Source organism: the organism of the source record quoted next, unplaced genomic scaffold, assembly GCF_019419815.1.
Source record: "Pyrus x bretschneideri cultivar Hongxiangsu unplaced genomic scaffold, Pyrus_bretschneideri_v1 Contig133, whole genome shotgun sequence".
NCBI classification, from domain to species: Eukaryota; Viridiplantae; Streptophyta; class Magnoliopsida; order Rosales; family Rosaceae; genus Pyrus; species Pyrus x bretschneideri.
This window is the reverse complement of record NW_025999428.1, coordinates 186,865-211,065: the sequence shown is the minus strand read 5'-3', so window position 1 is coordinate 211,065 and position 24,201 is coordinate 186,865.

Here is a 24,201-nt window from a genome sequence, read left to right as displayed (position 1 = left end):
AAGGATGGTCCTAATCTAGGCTAGGTGAGGATAATGTGGGTTAACAAAGGAAGTAGGCTACACAAGGCTCAACGGGGTTAAACTTAAACACAAAATGAGTGAAGGGCACATGGCTGTTTGGCTTTGATGGTGGTCACTACACAACTTCATCTTGAATATGTGTTATGCAAATCAATGACATGCTTTGAATGAAATGGGCATGAGTTCTAGCATTTGGAACTAAGTGATGAAACGCCTTCTAAGTAGTAACCAAGCAAAGAATAATGAGATCATGCAACAACTTTAGAAAACAATGACGCACAGATTATTACTCTCCAAATAACGTTTAGGCTCAAGTCTCACCGGGATGTAGCGTTTGTTTAAGTTCCTTCCTTCAAGCATGTTACAAAAACTGATTTTTATCATTTGTGATTACATGTGAATTCGTAAACTATAACTACAACCAAGCATAAACCAAAGAGTATATCAAACGTCCATCCATGTTTGTAACTTTCTTTAACCGTCATGCAATTAAAAACCAAATCCTCATCATTGCGTTGGAAGGTGACCTACGACACAAACAAACACACAAAAACAACTCTTTTTGGGTTTTTCAACACAATTTTTCAAATTTTTATGGTATTTTCGGATTTTTAAATCAACACACTCTTAAACACTCTAAAATAGCTTAAAAACACTTAAAAACAGCAAAGAACAAGTTTAGACATGTTAGGTGGTAAAACTCTACGAATTTCATGCACAAATATCTCAAAACAGAATGTTACCCCCCCACACTTAAACTAAACATTGTCCTCAATGTTTTAAACACAATTAAAAAAAACATTACACAAAACATAAAGTAAGCAACAAAGGGAAGGGTTTAGGGACGCAAATCTGAGTGTGGAGCAATTCCCAAGTTCTTCCTTTGTTGATTGCATGGGTTGCCTCCCACGAAGCGCTTGCTTTACCGTCTTCCAGCCGGACGAAACCTCCATTCAAACTTCCCTAGGTCCCACAGCATGGAATTGATCCTTGAATGGAAGGTGATACTTGAAGTGAACCGGCATTGGTTTAAATTCTAGAGTGGGTGCCTGGATCATTAACAACATATTAGTATAAAAGAAAATTGAAATTCGGGGAGGCGGCTTACCTGTGTGCTCCGACAAGAACTCAAGGATAAATACATCTTCTTTGAACGTTTCAGGGACTTTGCACTCGCCCAGATTTGGTGTGAGGATTGGTCCTTGTCCTGTGTCATAACGTTCAACTTCTTTGGGGTTGTTTGCCTCAAGTATATCCTCTTTGATGAATTCTAGACATTCCCCAGTCACATCTTGCTCTTGATTCTTTGGAAAGGATTCGAAGATGCCTTTCTCACCCTTTTCTTCCTTGGATTGCATGATCCTGCAAGGAATAGGGACATTCAGTGGAATGGGGTTAGAACTAATTAAATTTGGAACAACCTTACTTGAATTAGATGACGTGGGAGCAATAGGTGCCTCCGACAAAGGTGTTTCCACTCTCGCCGTGGGTTGGGTGTATTCCTCTCCCTTGTGATTTGATTTTGATGGTTTAGGGTCCGTTCCAACCTCCTTGTCATTTCTCAACATGATTTCCTTGGCAGTTTCAAATTCTCCCTCCGGATTTGCAATGGTTGAAACAGGGAGTTTGCCTTGATCTTGAAATTGTCCTACGAACTCCGCTATCTGCCCAATTTGCTTCTCCAAGTTGTCCACCCTCTTATCTTGGATTTGCCTTTCTTTGCTTTGAGTTTGGACTTCCTGCGTCAAAGTAGTAAGTAATTGAAAAATCTTATCATTATCACTTGAAGTACTTACATTGCTTTGGGCAGGTTGTGGTGGCTGCGTAGGCGTTGTATAGAACTCCTCATGTGGTTGCCAATTTTCTCCTTGTTGAGCCTCCTCGACTTGGTTTTGTGAGCCCTGCACCAAACAAAGTAATTCATTAAGCTTTTGATTATAATCTATTGACGAACTTGAGTTTGGTTGGGCATATTGAATATGAGGTTGTGGTGGATGCATAGACGTTGAATAAAACTCCTCATAAGGCTGCCAATATCCGTCTTGTTGAATATGTTGAGGTTCCCACCATATAGAGTTTGAATGATCACTCCAATCCGAATTGTAAGTATTGTAAAACACGCCGTTCCTTGATTGATTATGATCAAATGTACCAACTCTTTGCGTTTGGTACTCTTCCTTAAGCTGTGACAAAAGAGAAGCACAATCAAATGCCATGTCTTGCGTCTAAAATAAAACTATAAATATATACACACAAATGAAAATAAAACAATCCAAGAGATTAGCAAAGTTGCTAATCCCCGGCAACGGCGCCAAAAATTTGATGCTGTCTAAGTAAGCACACAAATTAAAACCCTCTTGTGACAATTGTAGTATATAAATAAGTAGGGATCGTTCTTAACCGGGGATTAGGAGGGATTGCAAAATCACTTGGAAACTGACTCAAAAACGTAAAATAAAGTTTGAAACACTAAACTAGACTCAAAGAATGCAAAACTAACAATAAAACACTAAAACAAATCAAAAGACTCAAAGAATACAAAACACTAATGAACACAAACTAAGACACTTTATAACTAAATTAGACACTAAGGTAAAGGGGGATTGTGGTTTTGACGAAAATAAACTAAATGCACAAATCGTAATTTAAAGGCAGAATTTAAATATGAATGTGATGAAAATATGGATGAATGCTAGCTAGAAGGTTCTTCTCCACACATGTCACACTTGCATACAATTTGATTTTCAGTTGGTCTTTCGATAAATTATAAATACTCAACGCCCCAAGTTAACTGTGAATTGCACTAATTAACCATCAGTTTTTCCACAAGTTATTAAGTTGGATGATTGCATACGACAACCCAAAACATTCCCTACAAGTTCCCTACATGAATTGCATAATAGAGATACAAGCAAGAATCATTAAGTTCTATGAAAAACATAAGCATTGACGAAGCATTCGTTACTATGAACTGCATGAAACTTATGCTAAGAATTCATTCAACGCGATCGTTTTCAAACGACCTTCACTACTTGTGATTATAAGATTGTAACTATTAGGTGAAACTCCCTCATAATCTAGCATCATATTCATGCATGAAAACTAAGCGTGCACTCTCAATCAACATACACAAATAAGTTATCAATCAAATAGATGAACGAATTAAATCCACAACTTATGAAATTCCAACCAAAAGTAATCAATTCATATTGCAAGCATAAACATGGTTTCGAATCACCCCCTAGCTAACTAGGGGGATTTAGCCTCTCATGTTCACAATAAGAAAAATAAAATTGAATTTAAACATAAAGAACAAAGGATGGATTACACCTAGAACGCCCAACGAATCCACTTGAATTTCTGCGCGTCTAAGTCCTTTTTCCTCTTCTCCTTGATGCGGCAGTGAGGCTAAATGGATGATTTTGGCTACGGATTGTTTTAGAGAATGGGAGAAAATGTAAAATGGTGGCTGCGGCTTGTAGGTTTGTTGGTGGAGAAAAATGGGAGAAAAATATAAAAAGGTGGCTGCGGGATGGATGAATTGTGGGATAAAGTGGCTGATTAAAAACTGGAATATGGTATAGAATATTAGGGTGAATGGTGGCTGCGTGAAGATGGGGGGAAGGCTGGAATGGTGTGCGGCTGATTGTGTAAAATGGGATATAAAAATGGCTGCGTGATGGATGATTATATGCGGCTGTTATGTGGAATAGGTAATGGACTGCACAGATTTCTTTTGTGAGAAAGATTTAGGGTTCATGATTAATGGAATGCACCGGTTTTTGTGAGAAGAAAATGGTAAAAAAAATGGAATGGTGCGGTTGATTATGAATGAAATGGGAGCATTATGGCTGCGGCAAATTGGAGAGTTATATGGAATTAGGGTGAATTAGGTTAAATTGTAGTGCACGGGTTAGGGTGGAAATAAAGGGCATGCACGGATTGGGAATAAAATAAAATGGGATGGTGGCTGCAAGGTTTTGTGTGTGAAGGCCGAATAAAATGAATGGGAGAATAGAGAATAATGTGCGGCTAGGTTGTAAAAATATGTAGGGTTTTAGAAAATAAACCCTAGCTTATTTAAAATTAAATCAAAGGCTTACGAAAATAGGAAATTAAAACATAAATATAAAGGTGCGGCTAGGAAGGGAAATAGGGCTAGGGCCTTGGTTTTGTGTCCTAAAGTGCATACGAGGCCTATAAAGTGGCTAGAAAATATGGACGTTTAGAATTAGGAAAGGTTACCAAAACGGGAAACTTAGGGTCAACTTTCCTAAAATAGGAAGCCTTGTTTGAGTAGGATTCTTCGTTTTGGTAAGAATTCATCGTTGGCGTAGGAATTCGTCGTTTCTTCAAGTCTTCAACTCATTCATTCCTCTTTCGCTCCAAAAGACTCCAATTTGCATCTTCTTGCACACTTTGGCCTTATAATCAGAAAATACACAAAAGTGGCCTTAAACACTAAAACAACTACGTAAACACAACATAAATGCACGAGAACAAGCTAATTAAGTCGCATGAATATGCTCCTATCAGAATTCACAACTTATGAAACGTAATTAAAAGTAATCAAATCATATTACAAACATAAACATAGTTTCGAATCACCCCCTAGCTAAAGGGGGTTTATTTCCTCATACGTACAAAACAAAGAGAATTGAAATTAAACATTGAAATCAAAGAAACGCCTAAACATTCCAACAACTCAATCTTGAATTGTATGAACGTTTAGGCCCTCTTATCTTCCTCTTTATTGTAGCATAAGGTCTAGGGATAGTTGGTTGGGGGGATGGAAGTGTTGGGAAATTATGGAAATGGATGAGGAGTGGTGGAAATGGAAGATGGTTTTTGGATTCTAGGGAGACTCACGGCTAAGGAAGGTGGATGTGTTTGTGGTGTTGTGTTGTGTTGTGAATGAGATGATAGCCACGGCACTTGGAGTGTTTGTTTGATGATGATGCATGTGATGGGTGGAAACAAAGGGGGAAACATGGCACAAGGGTGCTTGAGTGAATGATTGAATGTGCATGTGGAATAAAAGAATGAGTGGTGGTGTAATGATGAAGTGAATGCATGTGGAAATTGCAAGGAGGAAAGCTGAAATTGTGATGGAGAGTGCACGGTTTTGGTGTGGAGAAAAGTGTGAATGTGCATGTGGCTTTGTGGTTGAATGATTAAAGGGTGCATGTGGGTGATTGTTGTTGTGATAAGTGATAAGTGATAGGTGTATGGTTATGATAAGGAGATGAATGAATGATATGTTAAGTGATAATTGAATGATATGTGGTGAGTGATAAGTAAATGGTAGTGATAAGTGAATGGTTTGATAAGTGAGTGGTATGATAAGTGAATGATATGATAAGTGAATGATATGATAAGTGAATGAGTGTATGGTTAGGAAACAAGGCCCTTCCTTGCATGGCAAGGAAGGGAAACACCAAGGGACACACGGCAAGGGTAACAATGTTGGAAGGGAAATTGTTTTGTGACCTAGAATAAGTAGGATTCCTTGATATTGTTCAAACAAAAGGTCTTTAGGTCTTCAATTTCGTCCATTCCTTTTGCTCCGAGCATATGCTATCCATTCCAAGCCCAATTTTGCTCCAAAATGCTCCAAAATGCATCTTTTTGCTTCCTTAGCCATATGATCCTAAAAACACACGAAAATGGCTTAAACTACTAAAACAAATATGAATTAACAACATAGATGCACGAAAACAAGCTAAGTAAGTCGCCTAAATATGCTCCTATCAGTAATTACAAGAGTTGTAAATGAGTAAAGTGTTATTCTCTCATCATTATTTTTGCTAACCGATATCGTATCATCGTGAGGTGGGCTTGGTAATGGTGAGTCTCCCATACCCCGCTAAGAGTTCAACAAAACTCTCGAATTCCGATGAGGGATATGGAATTTGCCAAAAATAGTGGGTGGTGCTATTTGATTTAAAGACCCGAATCAAATGGCTTAAAATCAATCAATTTATATTCGTTATGTATTTGTTTACCAATATATTTGCAAACGCTATCCAAAACTTGACAAAGAAAAGCCGAATGCTTTAATTTCCGGACTTAGTTCTACAATCCCATAGATTGTCTTTAATGGCTTGTAGATGTAACTAAGTAGTCTCATCCTCACAATCTTCCTATTGATAATGTATCATTGGAAGAATATGTTAGATAAGTCTACCATGAAGAGGACAATGCAAACTCTAGTGCTTGTCTCTTTGTTACACGAACAAGGAACTTGAGAAGTAAGCACAAGGGCATGGACACTTTATGTGCCATGATTCTTCACTTACAAATTGTTGTATGAAGAAATGAGAGTTGCCTTGAACAACTCTTGAAAGTTTGTTATTATGTTTAGAACATAATGGTTGGTTGACAAAAATAGTCCATTTATATGGACTTATGATGATTTTGAATCATTGAGTGTTGAAGTGTTAAACCACTTAACGAGACGAAAACTAGGCAAGGACTTCACCTTTGTGTCCCTATCCTAATGGTTCACTAAGTTTATTGTAAACTATATAGTGAACAATAACCGCATGCTCTCCAAATCGTTTGATGTGTATAACACATTTGAAATAAGTTTCAAGAGAGATAGTGGGAGTTTAGGGACCATGACTATTGTAGTCAAAGGAGAAGTCAAATGAAGAAGGCAAAATAACTCCAAGGGAACAAACTTTCTTTATGAAAGGATGGACATTGGAAGGGGTATTTGCAAGAAATGTCTTGCAAGTGTCAAGAACACACCTTTCGAAGGTGTTGTAATATGTTCTTGAAATAGTTCAAAACAGTTGGTTCTTCTACTTGAATGCTTGATTCCGTATTAGTAACTATGTTTTACAATTGTTGTAAAAGTGTGCTAATAAAAGGTAGAAGATTAATGAGAGAAGAGAAAGTACTTCACATTCGGAAAGTGAATAAAATATAGATCTCTGCGAAAGCGGATTGTACTTACTTCCTCATATGAACTACCAAAGAAATTGGAAAATACTAAAGATTGTCTTTACATTCCAATTTTAAGGAACTTAAATCCGTCACTATAGTAGAGATGGATAAATGTTTTGTTTGACAAAACATTGTTCTTTATTAATCAATAATTAGATTATTGTAATTTAATTGGTTGTCTCTATAGTAGAGAAGATGTGGTAGTTTAACTGTTTAGAATACGATGATGCTTAAAACCCAAAAGGTTGCAAGGGAGTGACTAATCCCAACTGAGTTGTGATACCTCTAAAACATAAGTTACTAGTTGGTCATAGATGGATGCTTTGGATCGTTAGATCCGGATCCAATACCTTCTTGTTAAAATTGTATAGAGGCGAAATGTTCGAATCTTTATTCTTTTGGAAAGAAGAAAGAATCACAAAGTTGTTGAGGTTAATTCACTTAGATGTTAGTGGCACTTGTCCACAACATAATACTACTCATGTTGTATGACATTCACCGAAGATCACTTTCGGTTGGACTATAGTTTATTTTGAATAAACACAAGTCCGAATACTTTGCAAAAGGTTTCAAAGAATTCAAGAAATGTAAGTAGATGAGTAAGACGTCTAAAGTATTTACCTCCTTAGATTTGATCCAAGGAAAAAGATAACACTTTAGATGAGTTTCCTTGAAAGATATCAAGGAAAATAACATCATAAGATAATGAATTTCTCCATTAGGAGAAGAACGAACTTGAATAAAATTTAGTTCGTTGGATGTTATCGATTACCCATATATAGGATATATATATACTTCTAAAAACAATATGATTGTCAATTAGAAGATCTTCCAAAATTTTCATAACTCCATAAGATGTAGTTGGAAAGAAAGACAAATCTTAAACATGTTAAGATTTGGGGTTGTGTGCTAATAAGCAATATTTGTTTGATATGATCAACAAAAATAACAACCTAGTTCCTATACCACAAGCTCCAAGGTAGTCCAGAAGGATTTATAAACCGTCTCAGTTGAATGGTTTGGACATAATATGGGTTTCCGAAACCATTATTAAGATAGTCTTGATAATATATGTCTAAAAAAATCACAAGACAGGTTAGTTGTAGAGATCCATCCATCATGGATCTTAGCAAGCTAGTGGGAGCTATAAGCGTCTTATGAGAAAAGATCAATTGTTTGATTTCTCATAAAGATGTAAATGAATCTTTTGTTTACTAGGTTTACAAAAGATTAGTGGGAGTTGATCATATTCCTAAATTTGAATATATATACATGATATATATTAATTTTGAAAATGAAAGGAATTCTTCATCGTTAAAGTTATGACTTTAAACATTCTATAATGATAGAATGTATATGGGAGACATAGTCTATATACATGGGATGGAAATCTATAATGATAGATTTCAAGATATAATTGGATTATATCAATCCCTAAAATAGACAATGAGATGCTAGGAAGTTTCTCATATGATGATAAACTTCAATTAGAATGACAATTCTAGTGAGACTAGGAAGTTGTTCTTCTCAAAGGGAATGTACCCTTTGACTCCCAAAGAAATAATGCGTAAATAGAATCCTTTATGCATACGCAGAAAGGTGATTTATGTATTGTATGAAAACATTGATATAAGTTGTACCTAGAACGGTACAAGATGATATCAGTGCAAGCCCAGGATCAGAACCATGGCAACTGTCAAGTGAATCCTTAGGTATTTAAGAAATACTAAGGATGGATTCCTCAAGAATGAGGAAGAATTAGAGTAATGTAATGGAAGCGTAAATGTATTAGATTATGAATCTAATCCATCATAGAATATCTCTTCATTATGAATGAAGTGATAATGAGATATCTCTTTATTATGACTAAAGAGATATTTGGGTGGAAACGTTAAAAGTAATGACTTTAATGTGTTCCATCATGTATGCAAAATATATTGCCATATAGAAGCTTACAACATTGTTGTTTGGATGGGAAAGTTCATTTATGAACTCTCCATTCGGTTCCAACCAGAAAGTGTATGACATTAATGGGGCGATAGCTCAAGCCAGGGAATCAAGGTCTCATCAAGGTCCGAACTCAAATGAGAGACTGAACCACATGATTGAGAATCATGTATAATGGTGACATCGTTATTCTCAAGGTTGCTTCTATGGATAACATATAGATATCCATTGTTTAGGCCTACTACTCAGCCATTTATGAAATGAATTACAGAAGAGGTATCATCAATGATGACTAAGCTGATTGGCTCTAGTGCAAGTGGGAGATTGTTGGAAATGTGCCCTAAAACCAATCATATGATGATACTTTACGGACATTTCAAACTAATGTAGTTTAAATGTAAAGGGCAAACATTATTGTTTGAGCCGTCTCATATAAATGTTATATGCTTAAACGATAAGTCCAAGGAATATGTGATTGGAAGAATACGATCTAAAGAAGTTAGATTCATGAGACCATTCTTTCGTAGACACATCCTAAACGTTCCTGATCATAGGATTGCCAATTGGGCATTGACAGTTCGTTAAGATCAGTATGTGCTATGTCTTCTCTCAGGGAGAGTGACTAGTCTCGAGTCATTGGTGTGTGAGACATCAAGACAAGTACGTAGGTGCTCAATAGAGAATGAGTTCACTGAACACGATCAACGAAGAGTTCTCATATTCATGTCACATGAGAACTCATGGTTGGGATAATGCAAATTAGTCTTTTGACCTGAGGCATCACAGTTGTCTTGTGGTTAGGTCCTTAATCTTTGATTATGTCAAAGTCACTCTATCAGGAGGGTGTCCACGGCATCGTTAGGGTTAAGCCACTTAGCCATGGAGGCAAGTGAATGCGCAACAAGGGATCTCTAACCTTCAAACTGTTTGAGGGAGAATACACTATGATATGATTAAGAATCTTTGGCCAAAGTATGAATGAGATTTAGGAATGTGTTCCAAATCACATTCAAGGTAATCATATAAGCACAAGACTCACATTGGATAGTAGACATGAATAAACTATCAAACCAAACAATGTGGTCAAGAGTATTGTATTAGAGAAAGACCGTATTGCATTTGTAATCCTAAAACTGAATAGGTTCTCCACCTCTTCTGATTAGCTTGGGTAACCATGACATGCTGCTAGGCGTCAACCATGGTTTGTGGAAGCCCTAAAAGTGTATTATCACTAACGGGAGAATTGAAAGTAAGTTTCAATTCACAATCGATTAGAAAGAGTTTTAATTGCCCACTGCCTCGCTAAAAGGAACCTAATGGATCGTTCACCGAGTAAGGTAGAGTTTGAAGAAACAACGGAGATGAGTAAGAATAATTAAATGGTTTAATTATTTATCTAAGGCTAGGATTAATTAATATGTTAATTAATCAAACGAATAAGTTCGTTAAAGACCTCGGGTTAGTTTTGGGCCGCAAGGCCCAATGGGATTTGAATGTCAAGCCCATTAACTCAAGTTGTATGACAACTTGAATAAACAAAGGGCTTGAAAGCCCAATAAACCCTATAGGCCGGCCATGTTAGAAGAATATGGCTTTTGGTCCATTAGGTCACTTATTTGAAGGGACTATATAAAGGACTTTATAGCCTAAAATTCATTAAGGGTTGTTTTTGGGGAAAGGATGAGAACACAAGCTCTCCTTTCTCTCTAAAATTTCGGCCACCTTGGAGGGATCATCTAGCAATCAAACTCCTCCAAGGTCACTCATTTCTTCTTCATTATGCCTTGGTGATGAATCATTAGAGGTTCTCAATTTTGGGAACTTTGGAGAAACCTTTTTTATCCATCCAAATCCATAGATCTAAGATGCAAGGAATGAAGGCCCTCTCTTTGGGTGATTAGCCTTTGTTTAAATACAAAGAGGAATCTACAAAGGTATATATTTCAACTCACTTTGTTTTGAGTTGATTATTGGTTCACCATTTTACTAGGCTTTGAACATTCATGGGTAATGTTTTGTTTTTAAGTGCATGCTAGCATGATTCCGCCTTTAATTTGTTAATTGCATGCTAATGATGTTGCTTAAATGAACATGTCATCTTCCAAAATAATCCTTCGGGGGGGGGGGGGAATGAGCTAAGCCTCACAATGGGTTAGCAATAATATGATTCAAATTTGCCTTCAACAAGAATGGAACCTAAGACCTGTCACTTACAAGTGAAGAGTAATACCACTAGACCGTTGTACTAAGTGGCACCATTAGGGTAATTAAACAAGTAATTTGATGCAATTTCTGTTGGAACATCACCCTGTAATTGAGGAGGGCTTCTTGTGATTAGTAATTGTAATTACAATTAAGGCGAACATCATGCTCTTAAGGGTTGCATCTTTTTTCAAAGAGTTTTCACATAATTTAATGAGTCTAGCATGTTTATATTGATTTGAACATCATAGATGGATTGCATGTTAGATATATGTTTTTGCTTGAATATCATGAGGAAAATTTGCATTAGGAAAACCTAACCTTCAAAGAATGTATGCGGAAATTTCATAAGTAATGTCTTTCCCATAAATGATTTTCTTATGATCTGTTTATTTGATTGTTGTTTTTGCTAATTTGTTTTCGTTTAATTTGAATTGTTTGTTTCTTATTTTCATCTTTTAAATTTCATAATCTCAAATCTTCTCCAAAATATGGTTTTAAATAATTAATTAAAGATTAATGTAAGTACAAATTATCCATTCAATCCCAGTGGAGATCAATTTTGCATGAGCATTTATACTACAACTACCTTATACTCTTGTAAGTATTTTGTATGATTTTAGCCATCTTGGTATGGGTACTAAATGTCACAGCTCGTTCCTAATTTTACGATTTTATAAATTTTAAAAGTGTGAGTTGACCAAAATGCCCTTGGAAGAAAGATTGTTGACTTTCTTTGACTGCCTCTTCGTGACGCATACGAGCTGTTATTTTGCCATATTCTTGAAGTACTCGACGGTACAAACGCATAGGAACAAGTGGAACTAAATTTGGAGTTACAACGAAGATTTTACAAACTACAGAGCGTGATGGGCGTTTTGGTAAATTCACATTTCAGGAGATATTTTTCTGCATTTTCATTGGTGACTTTGAGCTGAATGCCAAGTGGGGCCCACACTGCTCCTGCCTTCACTCCTGTGTCTCCCTATCTCTTAGGTCTACCTCTCATTGTTTTTCAAATCTCCCTCACCTCACTTCTCCACTCTCTGGCTGCCACCTCACCCGACCACACTCTTTCTCTAACTCTCCTCGTCTCTCCCTCAGCTTTCTCTCGCTTGTCCCTCTCTCTACAAGTGCAGAGATATCCGACCATTGGCACACTCCCACTTCGACGAGCTGCACCTCCTAACCTAGACCTTCACCACCGTCTGACCCTCCTCGTCTCAAACCCAGGCCAAAACCATGGAGTTTTGATGTCTTGACAGTGGCTACGCCACTGTTCATCATCTTCCTCAATGAATTCTTGGCGAACCCTCAAGATTATGAGCGAGGTAAGCCTCAAAACCGATGTGGGCCATCCTAGATCACAATTTCACGTTATTTCTAGCCTCATTATGACATTTGACGCAGAAAAACACCTCGGGGGAAAGTTCCCCAGATTTCTGCCCAGAAACCCGTCCTTTGCAGGCTTTTTTTTGCCAATCCCAACATCGGCTCAACCTCATTTTGGTTTGCCCTTGTTCCTGATCTCCTAAGCTTTAATTTGACATTTATTTCATGAAAAATAGTTAAGAATTGAGCTCGAACAAAGCTCGAGAAGTTTCCCGGCCAAAATACCGGTGTTCTTCTTCATTTGGTCCAGCGAGTCAACCCGACCCAAGAGAAGAGAAAAAAAAAAGAAGTATCCAAAGCCCAGATCCACGACCCGGATCCAGATCCGAACCCCGGATCCGGCCTGACCCAATTACAATGTTGATGAGGAATATTCCTTATGTTGACTTTTTCGAAAAATTTTCTGAAACCCTCCTAGACTAATTTCGAAGCCCCGAGTCCGTTTTTGAAATCCATTTTGTGAAATTCCGAAGTTTTAACAAAGTTGATCACTAGGCGTCCCGGTTGACTTTTAGGGTTGACTGTTGACTTTCTACAAATTTTGCCCGGGACCCTTCTTAGTGTAATTCGACGCACTAACTCCAAATCCGCACTCTATTTTCCCAAATCTAGTCGTTTTAGTTGAGTTTTACTAACGGGCCCCAATATTATGTTGAGGTGCGATTACTATCGGAGACTTCGGCCTTTCTAGCTCGAACGGATGTGACATCACAAGTACCTGTGAGTGGGTCTTTTCTTTGATATATACATTTGTTTAGTTTCCATATATACATCTAACAATGAATTTGTTATGTGACTACCATAATTAAATTAACATTTATAGGAAATGACATAACAATGAGAATTAGGAAATCATTACAAATCTCACGGGATGCCTTAATTAAATTTACCAATTCATTGTGGCATGACTATATTTATTTTATCTGCTCATCGTTTGTTGTACCGGTGTTAGTACTCGCCTGTGCAAGGGCTAGTCTTTCACGTGTATGTTCACATCGCACCGTACGTTCACTTTGGATCCATTGTAGGTGTCAGTCATGTCCTAGATTGCTATAGGAAATTAGGACTCGTATGTGATGCGCATAGCGTCAGTCTTCACATGAGTGTAGTACTAAAGCGTAAATCATTATTACACCCAATCTTGTTCATGTTAGAATACCTCTGCATGAACTCGTGTGTCAGCATATGTCGATGAGCACTCAATGTGATTTATTTATTTCTACAAGATATTGTGATTACTAGAAGTTATATGCTTATTCACGAATTTGTGATGTATTGAAGTTTTGAGATATTGCATACTACGGTAAGTATTTCATACTATATGTAGTATATATATTTTGGAAACTATACTTATTTTACGGCGAGGGGTTATAATGTTTTCAAAAAATTATTTATAAAACTTTATTTTTAGGCACACTCACCCTTGTTTTTTGCCCCTCTAGGTTTTAGAGACAATGTTCGTGTAGACGAGAATTTCTGGCAAACGCTGATGTTGGAGACTATTTTCGATGGTATAATTCTCAATCTACTCTACTATACTTTACTTATGCTCTGACATCACGTGTGAAATAGGTTCATTCCTGTTCACTAGCGTACTCTTATACTTAGGAACTTTTAAGTTTGAATTTACTCACATTTTCCACATCAATACACTTTATGGCTTCACCACCCTCATGGTGTCTACCAACACAACTCGATTCGGAGTCCAATTGGACATCCCGGGTTGGGGTGCGTCAGTTTGGTATTAGAGCATAAGTTTGGGAAGTACTGCGTTCGTCATATGCATCATGTAGGGCTTCTTGTTTCTTGAACCTAAGTGTTGAATCTTGCCACCTCGTCGAATATGAAAAACGTGTTAGCTTCTCAATAAATTTTGGACATTTTAGACGACTTATTGACCTTCTAGAAGAACATTTTGGTGACCACCTCTAGACTTTAAACAAAAAACCTTCATGCCAAGGAAATCCCGATTCGAAGACGAGTTTGTGGCCCTGAAGCAGGGCTATTGTGTTAATAAATGTGTACCATCGAAGACTTTACTCATCAATTCCATCATTGTTCTCATGCCATCATTACCAACCCTTTGAGATAGGAAACCAAGAATAGTTTTGATTCCTTAGCAGCATTCGTTGGTATGCCATCTATTAGAATTCCTACGAAGTTTACTTCATCAAGATTCCAGAAATGTCTTGAGTGACAACGTGGTGCTAAAGTGGTAGCACTTGACGGAAGAACATCTGGAGGACAACCATTTTGGTCCCCTACAATACTAATTATTGAAACGTATTGATCATTACGAAACTTCAGGAGGAAGATTGATTTCCATTAAATTCCATTCTAAAGTAGGTTATTAGCAAATTCATTTTTTCGAGCTTGGAACATTCCAACCAACACTAGTTCTCAGATTTCCTTTCAATGTTGTACTCTTCATTTTGATGAGTATAGGCATGAGAGTACGAGTTGTATACCTTTGGGTAGCAGAAACCCCAGAAGTAGTAATCAATTTTCCCTCGAATCAACAAAACCAACTTATAGGACCAGTTCTTTACTAGTCATTTGAAACTATCCACCCGAGCAGGCTCTAATCTGTAATTAGCCTACGTGACGCTACTAATTGACAATATTGTCCGATATCCAAGACCTGTCAACCAATATTTAGGCGGTATGATTTCTGATACCAAACACATGTACTAGTATCTGGGAGTGATACCTTTATGCCAAAACGCTGGTTCACAATTTCAGGATAACGAACAATACCAAAATACCTTATATGGGTTAATTAGCGGCGCGACTGATAGACTGATTTATAGTGACAACTTGAGCCGAAGAAATTAAAATCGTGGAAACTTAAGGGCAAGCCTTGTAGGAGGATAGTAAACCTGTAGTTGTTTTAACCACATTACCCATTTAGGTAACCCGAACATTCTCAACCAGTCATCCCTGAGGTCACTTTCATAGACAAACATTAGAATCGAAGTATGAGTTAATTTCTCGTTGTTAGAGTGAATTGGGTATTGGGAAAACTATGAAGACCTTTTAGTTTGTGTCGTAGAGAAATGATGGCGTCATTTCTCAAAATTTTACCTGGGATATCACCAAATGATGAAGTGAAGCACACCATCAATCCACTTTCTCATACTACACCAATTTCCCTTGTGTCTTTTCGAACAACCCCTACATCATTGTGAAAACTTAGTTACAAAAGCTTACTGATTTAGAATTTACCCCACTAAACACCTTATCTTGGGAATCTCAAATCTATTCATGAAGGTGAAAGACTAAACCTTGGGATCATACCTAGATTTTAGCAACTCAATCGAGAAATGATTAAAACCATTGGTACCCATACTTCAAATTGATGGTCTACCCGACCAACTTTTGGAACTCGAGTTTTCTTCTATAACTTGTCGAATTTGTAGTAGTCTTCCAGACGAATTTCTCACCTACCCAAGCAATGAGAGCAAATTTTCTAAATACTGACAGTCAGCTTTTTACCAAATTCGTCAAATATTACCTTTGTTTAGATCGGTACTTTTCTTGGGAGATGTGATCTTAGTAGACAACATTCTTGTCAATTTCCAAAAAGATTGAAAATGTAGAAAATTTCATATTCCACAAATCGTTGTGAAATATGTGATATCCTTGACATTGTTGATTTTATCAGCAGTTTGTTATTGTTTTTCAGCGATGGTGTTTTTCCTTTCATGTAGGCCAAGGAAAATCAGTTTAGCTGAGACGTGGAATACAATTAAAGTTGTGACAATTGAGGTGTTATCTATTTCTTACCCTTGTTCGTACGCTTTTCGATGACACTGATTATTTTGAAATCTACTGTGATGTTCCACTGAACGCTTGGGCTGCATACCGATGTAGCATGACGAAGTATCGCTTATGTTTCCAACGGTTGGAACCATACGAAATGAACCATCTTACTCATGACCTTAAGTCAACAATTATCATTTTTACTTGAAAAACCAAATAAACGTCTACGATTGCACTATCGTGTCTTACTCCGACTGTGCAAGCGTAGTTATTGTTTACTATAGCAAAATACATATCTACCCTTGAACACTTTCAGCTTGTCCTATTTCATTCCAGTTGAAATTCATAAGTATTGATATGACGTTACTTACAAATCATCAAGAAATCGTTCGAGTGGTTATAATCACTTATTGTATCCAAATGGAGATGGGGAAATATCACCATAAGCTCCCGGTATGAGGTATCTTGTACATGTGGAGATTATGGTGATGTTTTGGTGATTATCAACCAATTTGACAAGTCAGTTCACTTTTGTTGGTCCAGAGGGACTACATTTAGACCACTTAGACCATCTCCAACAATGGCTTATAACCTAAAATTCCCCTTTTTTTCCCCCCAAAACCCACTCCAACCCATGTGCTAAATAAAACCTAAAACCCAAAACTTAAAAGAAGGCCAAATACCGGCCCCTTTTTAGGCCAAAAGTCATTATGGGCTCTACCTGTTGTGAGTGAAACACGGGCTGTGAAGCTCAGTTCCCTTTCCGCAACTCGCCCATGCGCCGCACGCGCCAGGCATTTCAGCCCAGTCGACAGCCCCACGTGGGGGTGTTCCCTCAGCAATCATTCCAAGAAACAGCCCAATGGCTACTTTTTATATCCACCGGTCACATTTAACTGGGCCGTTGGTTAATCCAACGGTCCAGGTTCAAATTTTTTTTTTTTTAGTTTTATATTTATGTATTTATTGAATCCAACGGCTTAGATCAAATATAATTAAATATAACGGTAAAAAAAAAGATCTAACGGTCCAAATTTAAATCCAACGACTAGAATAATTTAAAAAAATTATTTAACTTAAAATTCAACCAAAAACTCTATAAATACCTATGTATTTGTTCAAACATCCACACAAAACTCACTTTTCTCCTACAATTCTTCAAAATTTTCTTTATACCATTTATTCTCATTTCCAGAATTTTCAAGATGGCAAAAGAGCATGTTAGAGGTCGTAATTGGACCTTTGACGAAGATATTGCTTTATGTTTGGCATGGATTTCGATTAGCAAAGATGGTGCCGTCGGCACCAATCAAAATAGAAAGGTTTAATGCGGTAAAATCGTTGATAAGTTCCATGAAAACTCCAACGCCGGTCGAAGGGAAGTTGGTGGTGTTTATGATCGGTGGAAGATTATCAACAAAGCGTGCACTTTGTGGAAATGAAGCTTGGAGAGAGCCATGGTTGACATGCCTAGTGGAAGGGGCACCTTAGAAATTGTGAGTTTATTTGTTGATATTTTAGTTGTCATGTACATAATAGCATTTTGCAACTAATTGTTTTTATGTATTTGTTGCATAGGGTGACAAAGCAATGGCAATTTACAAGACAAGAACTACACCAAAAAATCAAGCTTTTAAGTTGCATCATGCTTGGAACATCCTCAAGGATTGTCCGAGGTGGGGAACCGATGCGAACCAACAATGTGGAAGATTATTTCATAATGAAGCCCCACCCCCAAATGATGTCAATGAAGGTGTCGAAAAAATGACCCCAACTTCTTCTTTTGCAAGGCCCCCGGGTAGAGATAAGCAAAAGGAAGCAAAGAGAGAAGGGAAGTCCCAAGATCCGACACATGCACAATTTGCTAGCAAAATGGCAATAATGAACGAAATCCAGTGCCGTTGGCAAGAAGAATCGGTCCAAATGCTTTTGGCCATGAAGGAAGAAGGGGATAGGGAGCAAGAAAGGTACGAAACTAATTTGATAATGGAGGTGTAAACACGAAAAATTCCTGAAACAAGAAACAAGAATACGTGTACAAAATAATATTTTTGTGTTTAATGATTTTGGGGTTACAACCTCTTTGTAATTTGATCCTCTGATTCTATCTTTGTAGGGTGTAGGTTTGTGGATGAGTTGTTGATCCAAAGGGCCGTCGGGGCTTGATCTAAGGATGAACAGTTGATGAACGGATCTTCAAGGGGCGTTGGGCTTGATCTTGAAGAATGGGTGTATGAGTTTGTTGAGGTTGTTGATCCAAAGGGCCGTTGGGGCTTGATCTTAGGATGAACGGATGATGAATGATGAACACTTTCTTCAAGGGGCCGTTGGGGCTTAATCTTGAGTTGGTGGGAGTTCTTCAAGGGCCGTTGGGGCTTGATCTTGAAGGAGGATTTGACGAAGAACGAAGAGTGCTTTCTTGATCCTTCGAGATTTTCTTGAGAGCTTTAGAACTTTAAGGCTTCAAGGTTTTGGTGTGTGTAGGGAGTATTCTCTTACATTTTGGGAGTAGAGAAATGTATTTGTGAATTGGTGTCTCTTCCTCTTGATGGAGAAGCCTATTTATAGGCTTTGAGAGTGAATCACCACCATTCATTTTTTTGGTGAAATGAGTGGATGATGTAGGTGAAGTGAGTGGAGGTTGTAGGTGAGGTAAATGGATGATGTAGGTGAAATGAGTGGAGGTTGTTGGTGAAGTGAGGGAATGATATAGGTGAAATAAGTGTTGTATTGGTTAACATTTATTTCATTGAAATTTCGATGTCTACAAATGCCCCCACTTCAAGGCGCGTCGTAGACATGTGCTTGTCACATGTAGAAGATGCGTTTTGAAGTCCCTTAATGTAGATGTCAACCCAAGGGCCGTCGAGGCTTAATCTTGAATTGGGCTGGAAATTTCTTCAAGGGCCATCGAGGCTTGATCTTGAGTTCGACTGGAAGATTTTCTGGTTTCCTCCAATCGTTGATTTTGCACAGGCTTAATCTTGAACTGGGCTGGAGGATTCTTTTGGTCTCCCCCGAAGGTCTGAACTTACTCCTTTTATCTGGAGTTGAATTTGATTCAAGGGTGGTGAACACTGGATTTTGAATCGGACTTGTGATTTCTTCAAGGGCCATCGATGCTTGATCTTGAGTTCGATTGAAAGATTTTCTGGTTTCCTCCAATCGTTGATTTTCCACAGGCGTAATCTTGAACTGGGCTGGAGGATTCTTTTGGTCTCCCCCGAAGGTCCGAACTTGCTCCTTTTATCTGGAGTTGAATTTGATTCAAGGGTGGTGAACACTTGATTTTGAATCGGACTTGTGATTTCTTCAAGGGCCATCGAGGCTTGATCTTGAGTGAAAATAGGACCATGAGCAGTTTCAGGATTCAGACACATGGCAGGCAAGCACGAGGTGGAGGTGATGACCTGTTTCTTTGTTCAATCTTTCCAATTCATATTGAAGAGGGTTAGAGGATGACTCAGCATATGCAGTTGTTGCGTTTGCTGACGATCCACAAGATTGAAGTTTCATTGTCACTCGTCTTAGCTGTTCTCCAAGCAGATGTGGTCCCTTCTCTGGAAGTGTATCAACCGTTGAAGATGACTACTCGAGAGCAACGCTAGGTAAGCAACCAGGGAATAGATTCCAGGTAGTCGGTTCCAGATCGGAAGACTAACTCCAAGTGCTGGCTGATTGCTCTCTTTCTCTTTGCCATGCGAGTAATAACAAGGACAAAGGAAAAAACAGGGAAAGAGCATGATATGAGATACCTTTGCTTTTGCCCTTGATGATATGAGATACTTTTGCTTTTGAAGAAGCAGCGAATGAATCAGCACATATATTTGTTGCGCTCGTCTCCACATGCTTTGATCTACCGTTTCCTCCTGCCTCATCTGTACTCCAGGCATCTGGTATCTTCTTTGGGGGTACATCAATGGTTGAAGATGAGTACTTGAGAGCAGGGCTGGATAAGCAATCAGGGAAAGGATTCCAGGCAGTTGGCTCCAAACAGAAAGCTTGATTCCAAGTGCCGACTGATCTCTCTCTCTCTCTCTCTCTTTGTCTTTCAGGGAAGAACAAGAACAAAGGAAATGATGAGGGAAAGGCATGCTATGAGATACTCTTGCTTTCGACCCTAATGATATGGGATACGTTTGCTCTCGAAGACTTGGTTGAATAGGTGTTCTCAAGGGAAGAAGAAAACTGAGCATGTTGAGAGGTTTGGTTGCAGCTATATTCTCGGCCGAGAAGAAGAGTCATGCGTTTTTGGATGTATGCCTTGCCATGAATGTTGACATATACAAGAATTTTAATGGCAAGTAGTAGTGCGGATGCGGCTTTGTCACCCACGCTTGTCGCCAAAAGTGTGGTAGTTGGGATAATGACCTCCACGCGTTTTCAACTTTGTCAGAGATCTTTGACAAAGTTGCACGCGTTATCTGAAAAGCCGAGATGCGGCTTTGTCACCCACGCTTGTCGGCAAAAGTGTGGTAGTTGGGATAATAACCTCCACGCGTTTTCAACTTTGTCAGAGATCTTTTGACAATGTTGCACGCGTTATCTGAAAAGCCGAGATTGTGTCTGAAGAGTGTTGACGAACTTTACGCAGGAAAATCCGGCTTTTAAGATTTGAAGAGTGGTGTCTCTTCAATTCTTTTGAATCGGTGGTTGTGTCGCCTCTCCTTTTATAGAGGTATCGATCACCTCCAACATGCACACTTTGAAGATTGCCCATTCGTGAAAATCATCTCCGGTGTATTTTGTTTTAACGGCCCTTTGAGATTTTACTTCATCCAACCCTTCTCTTTTAACATCTTTGAAAATGGCTAGCCCATCTAACATTTGCTTAGATTTGAGTCTCAGCAGTGATACGGGTGCGCCGCGTCAGGGTAATATATGGTGCCCGTCTTTCTTATCTTCTAATGGCCCTCTTACAGGTGAAGACTCTGTGATGAAGGGGCAACAATAGCTAGGATAGTAGCTAGGAACCTCCTCACTCCTAGAGATAGTAGGCTGCTTTCAGAACGGTCCGATGAGTTGGACGTTCAAGAGTCCCTAGCTCTCAGTGTTCAGTGTGCGGGCTCTGTGTCCAACATGGGCCAATGCCTACTTGCTCGATCCCGTCAAGTTGAATCATTGATGGCGGAGGTGGAAAATCTTAAACAAGAGATCAAACAACTTAAGCGCGAGAATAGAGGTTTGCACGTGCTTGCAAATAATTATTCGACGAGCATGAAGAGGAAGCTTGATCAGCTGCAAGAATCTGAAGGTCGAATTCAAAGTGACCGTCAAAGGCTTGCGGCTTTCTTCCAGAGGCACCTTTTTCCTTCATCATCTAGCGTTCCACCAAGTATTGAGGCCTCGAATGATCTATCTTCGATGCCTCCCGCTCCTGGAGTTTTGCCAAGTAGTGGGGCTTCACGTGAACAACCTCTGTGAAAGCTCCATCTTTTTTTTTTTTTTTTTGTACGCACTTGTAATTTCTCGGAGATCAATGGATATGCTTTATTTTATTCAGTGTATTGTGCTAAATATAGATAAAACATATATATCACCAAGATGATTTTGATGATGATTTTGCCGTACACAGTTTATGTTCTTGCGGGCCAGGAGCGTGGTGCGTTTGCTTTAGGGGTAGTAGCGCTTCAAAAATCTGCCGTTGATGGGGCTGATCTTCAAGCCGTCTTCTGCCCTGATTAAGTAGGCGCCATTGGTGTAGACCTCTTGTATTACGTAGGGTCCATCCCACTTTGATGTGAACTTGCTTTTTGTCTTGTGGGTTGTAATGATAGGCCTACGCAATGCCAGCACGAGATCTCCGACTTGGAAAGACCTTGGGCGGACTTTCTTGTTGAATGCCTTGGATAGTCGTGCTTGGTAGCATTCCAAGTGTTGTTGAGCTTCTAGCCTTCTTTCATCCAGCACTTCCAACTCTTGAAGGCGCAACTTTGCATTTTCTTCATCAGTCAAGCCTTCTTGTATAGCCATCCTTAGTGAGGGGATTTGACTTTCGAGCGGTAGCACAGCTTCCACGCCATATACAAGAGAATAAGGCGTAGCTTGGGTAGGAGTCCTGTATGTAGTCCTATATGCCCAAAGTGCTTCACTTATTCTTTCATGCTAGTCTCTCTTTGTTCGGCCGATTACCTTTTTTAGGAGGTTGCACAACGTCTTGTTGAATGCTTCTGCGAGGCCGTTGGCTGGAGCATGATACATGGAAGACTTGTGCTACTTGAACTTGTATTTGTCGCAAAGCTCGTCCACGAGTCGGTTGGAGAACTGTTTTCCGTTGTCAGTGATAATGTAGCGAGGCACACCATATCGGTGGATGATATGCTCTTTGATGAAACGAACAACAGTTTCCTTTTTGAAGGTATGGCTTCAGCCCACTTGGAGAAGTAATCTATTGTAGCTAGGATGTAAGCTTCAGCCCATTTCGGAACGGTGTCTAAGATCATCTGGAAGCTTTCCGTGCTCTAAGTAGTCGATCAGCGGTTGTCTCCACTCTTCAGCATCGACTGGAAGTACTGAGATGACATTTGTATCATCTAGTGACATTTCATTAACGAGCGGAATCACCCATCTTTGGCAAACTGGCACGTCTGCAGCTTCATCTTTTCTTAGTGTCATACTCGAGGCTAGATTGGCAAGAGCGTCTGCCATTTGATTTTCCTTTCTTGGCACATGTTCTAGTGTCACGGCCTCGAACTTTTGTAGCAGTTGAGTTGCCAGCCGGAAGTATGGGACAAGATCATCTTTCCTCACCTCATATTTAGTTAAGAGCTGATTGATTATGAGCTTAGAATCGCCATATACCTCAAGAGCTATGATTTCCATGTTGATCGCCATTTGGAGCCCGATGATCAATGCTTGGTACTCAGCAACATTGTTGGAGTATAGCTCACTCAGTTGGAAGGAGTAAGGTAGTATTTGCCTTTGTGGCGACATGAATACTACTCCTGCCCCCACTCCGTCTGCTCGTGCGGATCCGTCGAAGAACATCGTCCATGTCGGGAAGATGTCGATGTAGAACACCTCCTCGTCAGGCAAGTCGTCTGAGATTTTCCAATCAGCCGGGATTGGATGATCGGCAAGGAAGTTTGCTAACGCTTGTCCCTTGACTGCTTTAGCTGGGACGTAGATGATCTCATATTAATTAAGAAGCAAAGCCCATTTGGCGAGTCGCCCTGTTAAGACTGGCTTGGACATGACGTATTTGACAGGGTCGGCTTTAGCAACGAGGTGGATGGTGTAAGCATGCATGTAATGTCTGAGCTTCTGAATGGCATACACCAAAGCGAGGCACATCTTTTCTATTGGGCAATAGTTCAACTCAGCGCCGGTGAGAGTTCGACTGAGGTAGTAAAGTGCTCCTTCTTTCTGGGATTCATTCTCTTGCGCCAAGAGTGCTCCGATTGAACTTTCCTGAGCAGCAATATACAATATGAGCGGTTTCCCGGGCACAGGTGCCCCCAGGACAGGTGGACTTGACAAATATTTCTTTATGCTTTCAAAAGCATTATGGCATGCTTTGTCCCATACGAATGGAACATCTTTCTTCATAAGGCGACTAAGCGGTTGACAACGCCCTGCGAGGTTGGAGATGAAGCGTCTGATGAAGGCTAGCCGTCCTTGTAGACTTTTCAGCTCGTGCAGGTTTCTTGGCTCGGGCATGCTTTGAATGGCCTTGTTCTTTGATTGGTCTACTTCAATACCACGGTGCTTGACGATGAAGCCGAGGAATTTTCCAGAGGTGATGCCAAATGCACACTTTAACGGGTTCATCTTGAGGTTGTATTTTCGCAGCCTTTCGAACACTATTCGCAGATCCTTCAAGTGGTCTGATCTTTTCTTCGTCTTAACCACCACATCATCTACGTAACATTCTACGTTTTTGTGTAGTATGTCATTGAAGATTTTCTGCATTGCGCGTTGATACGT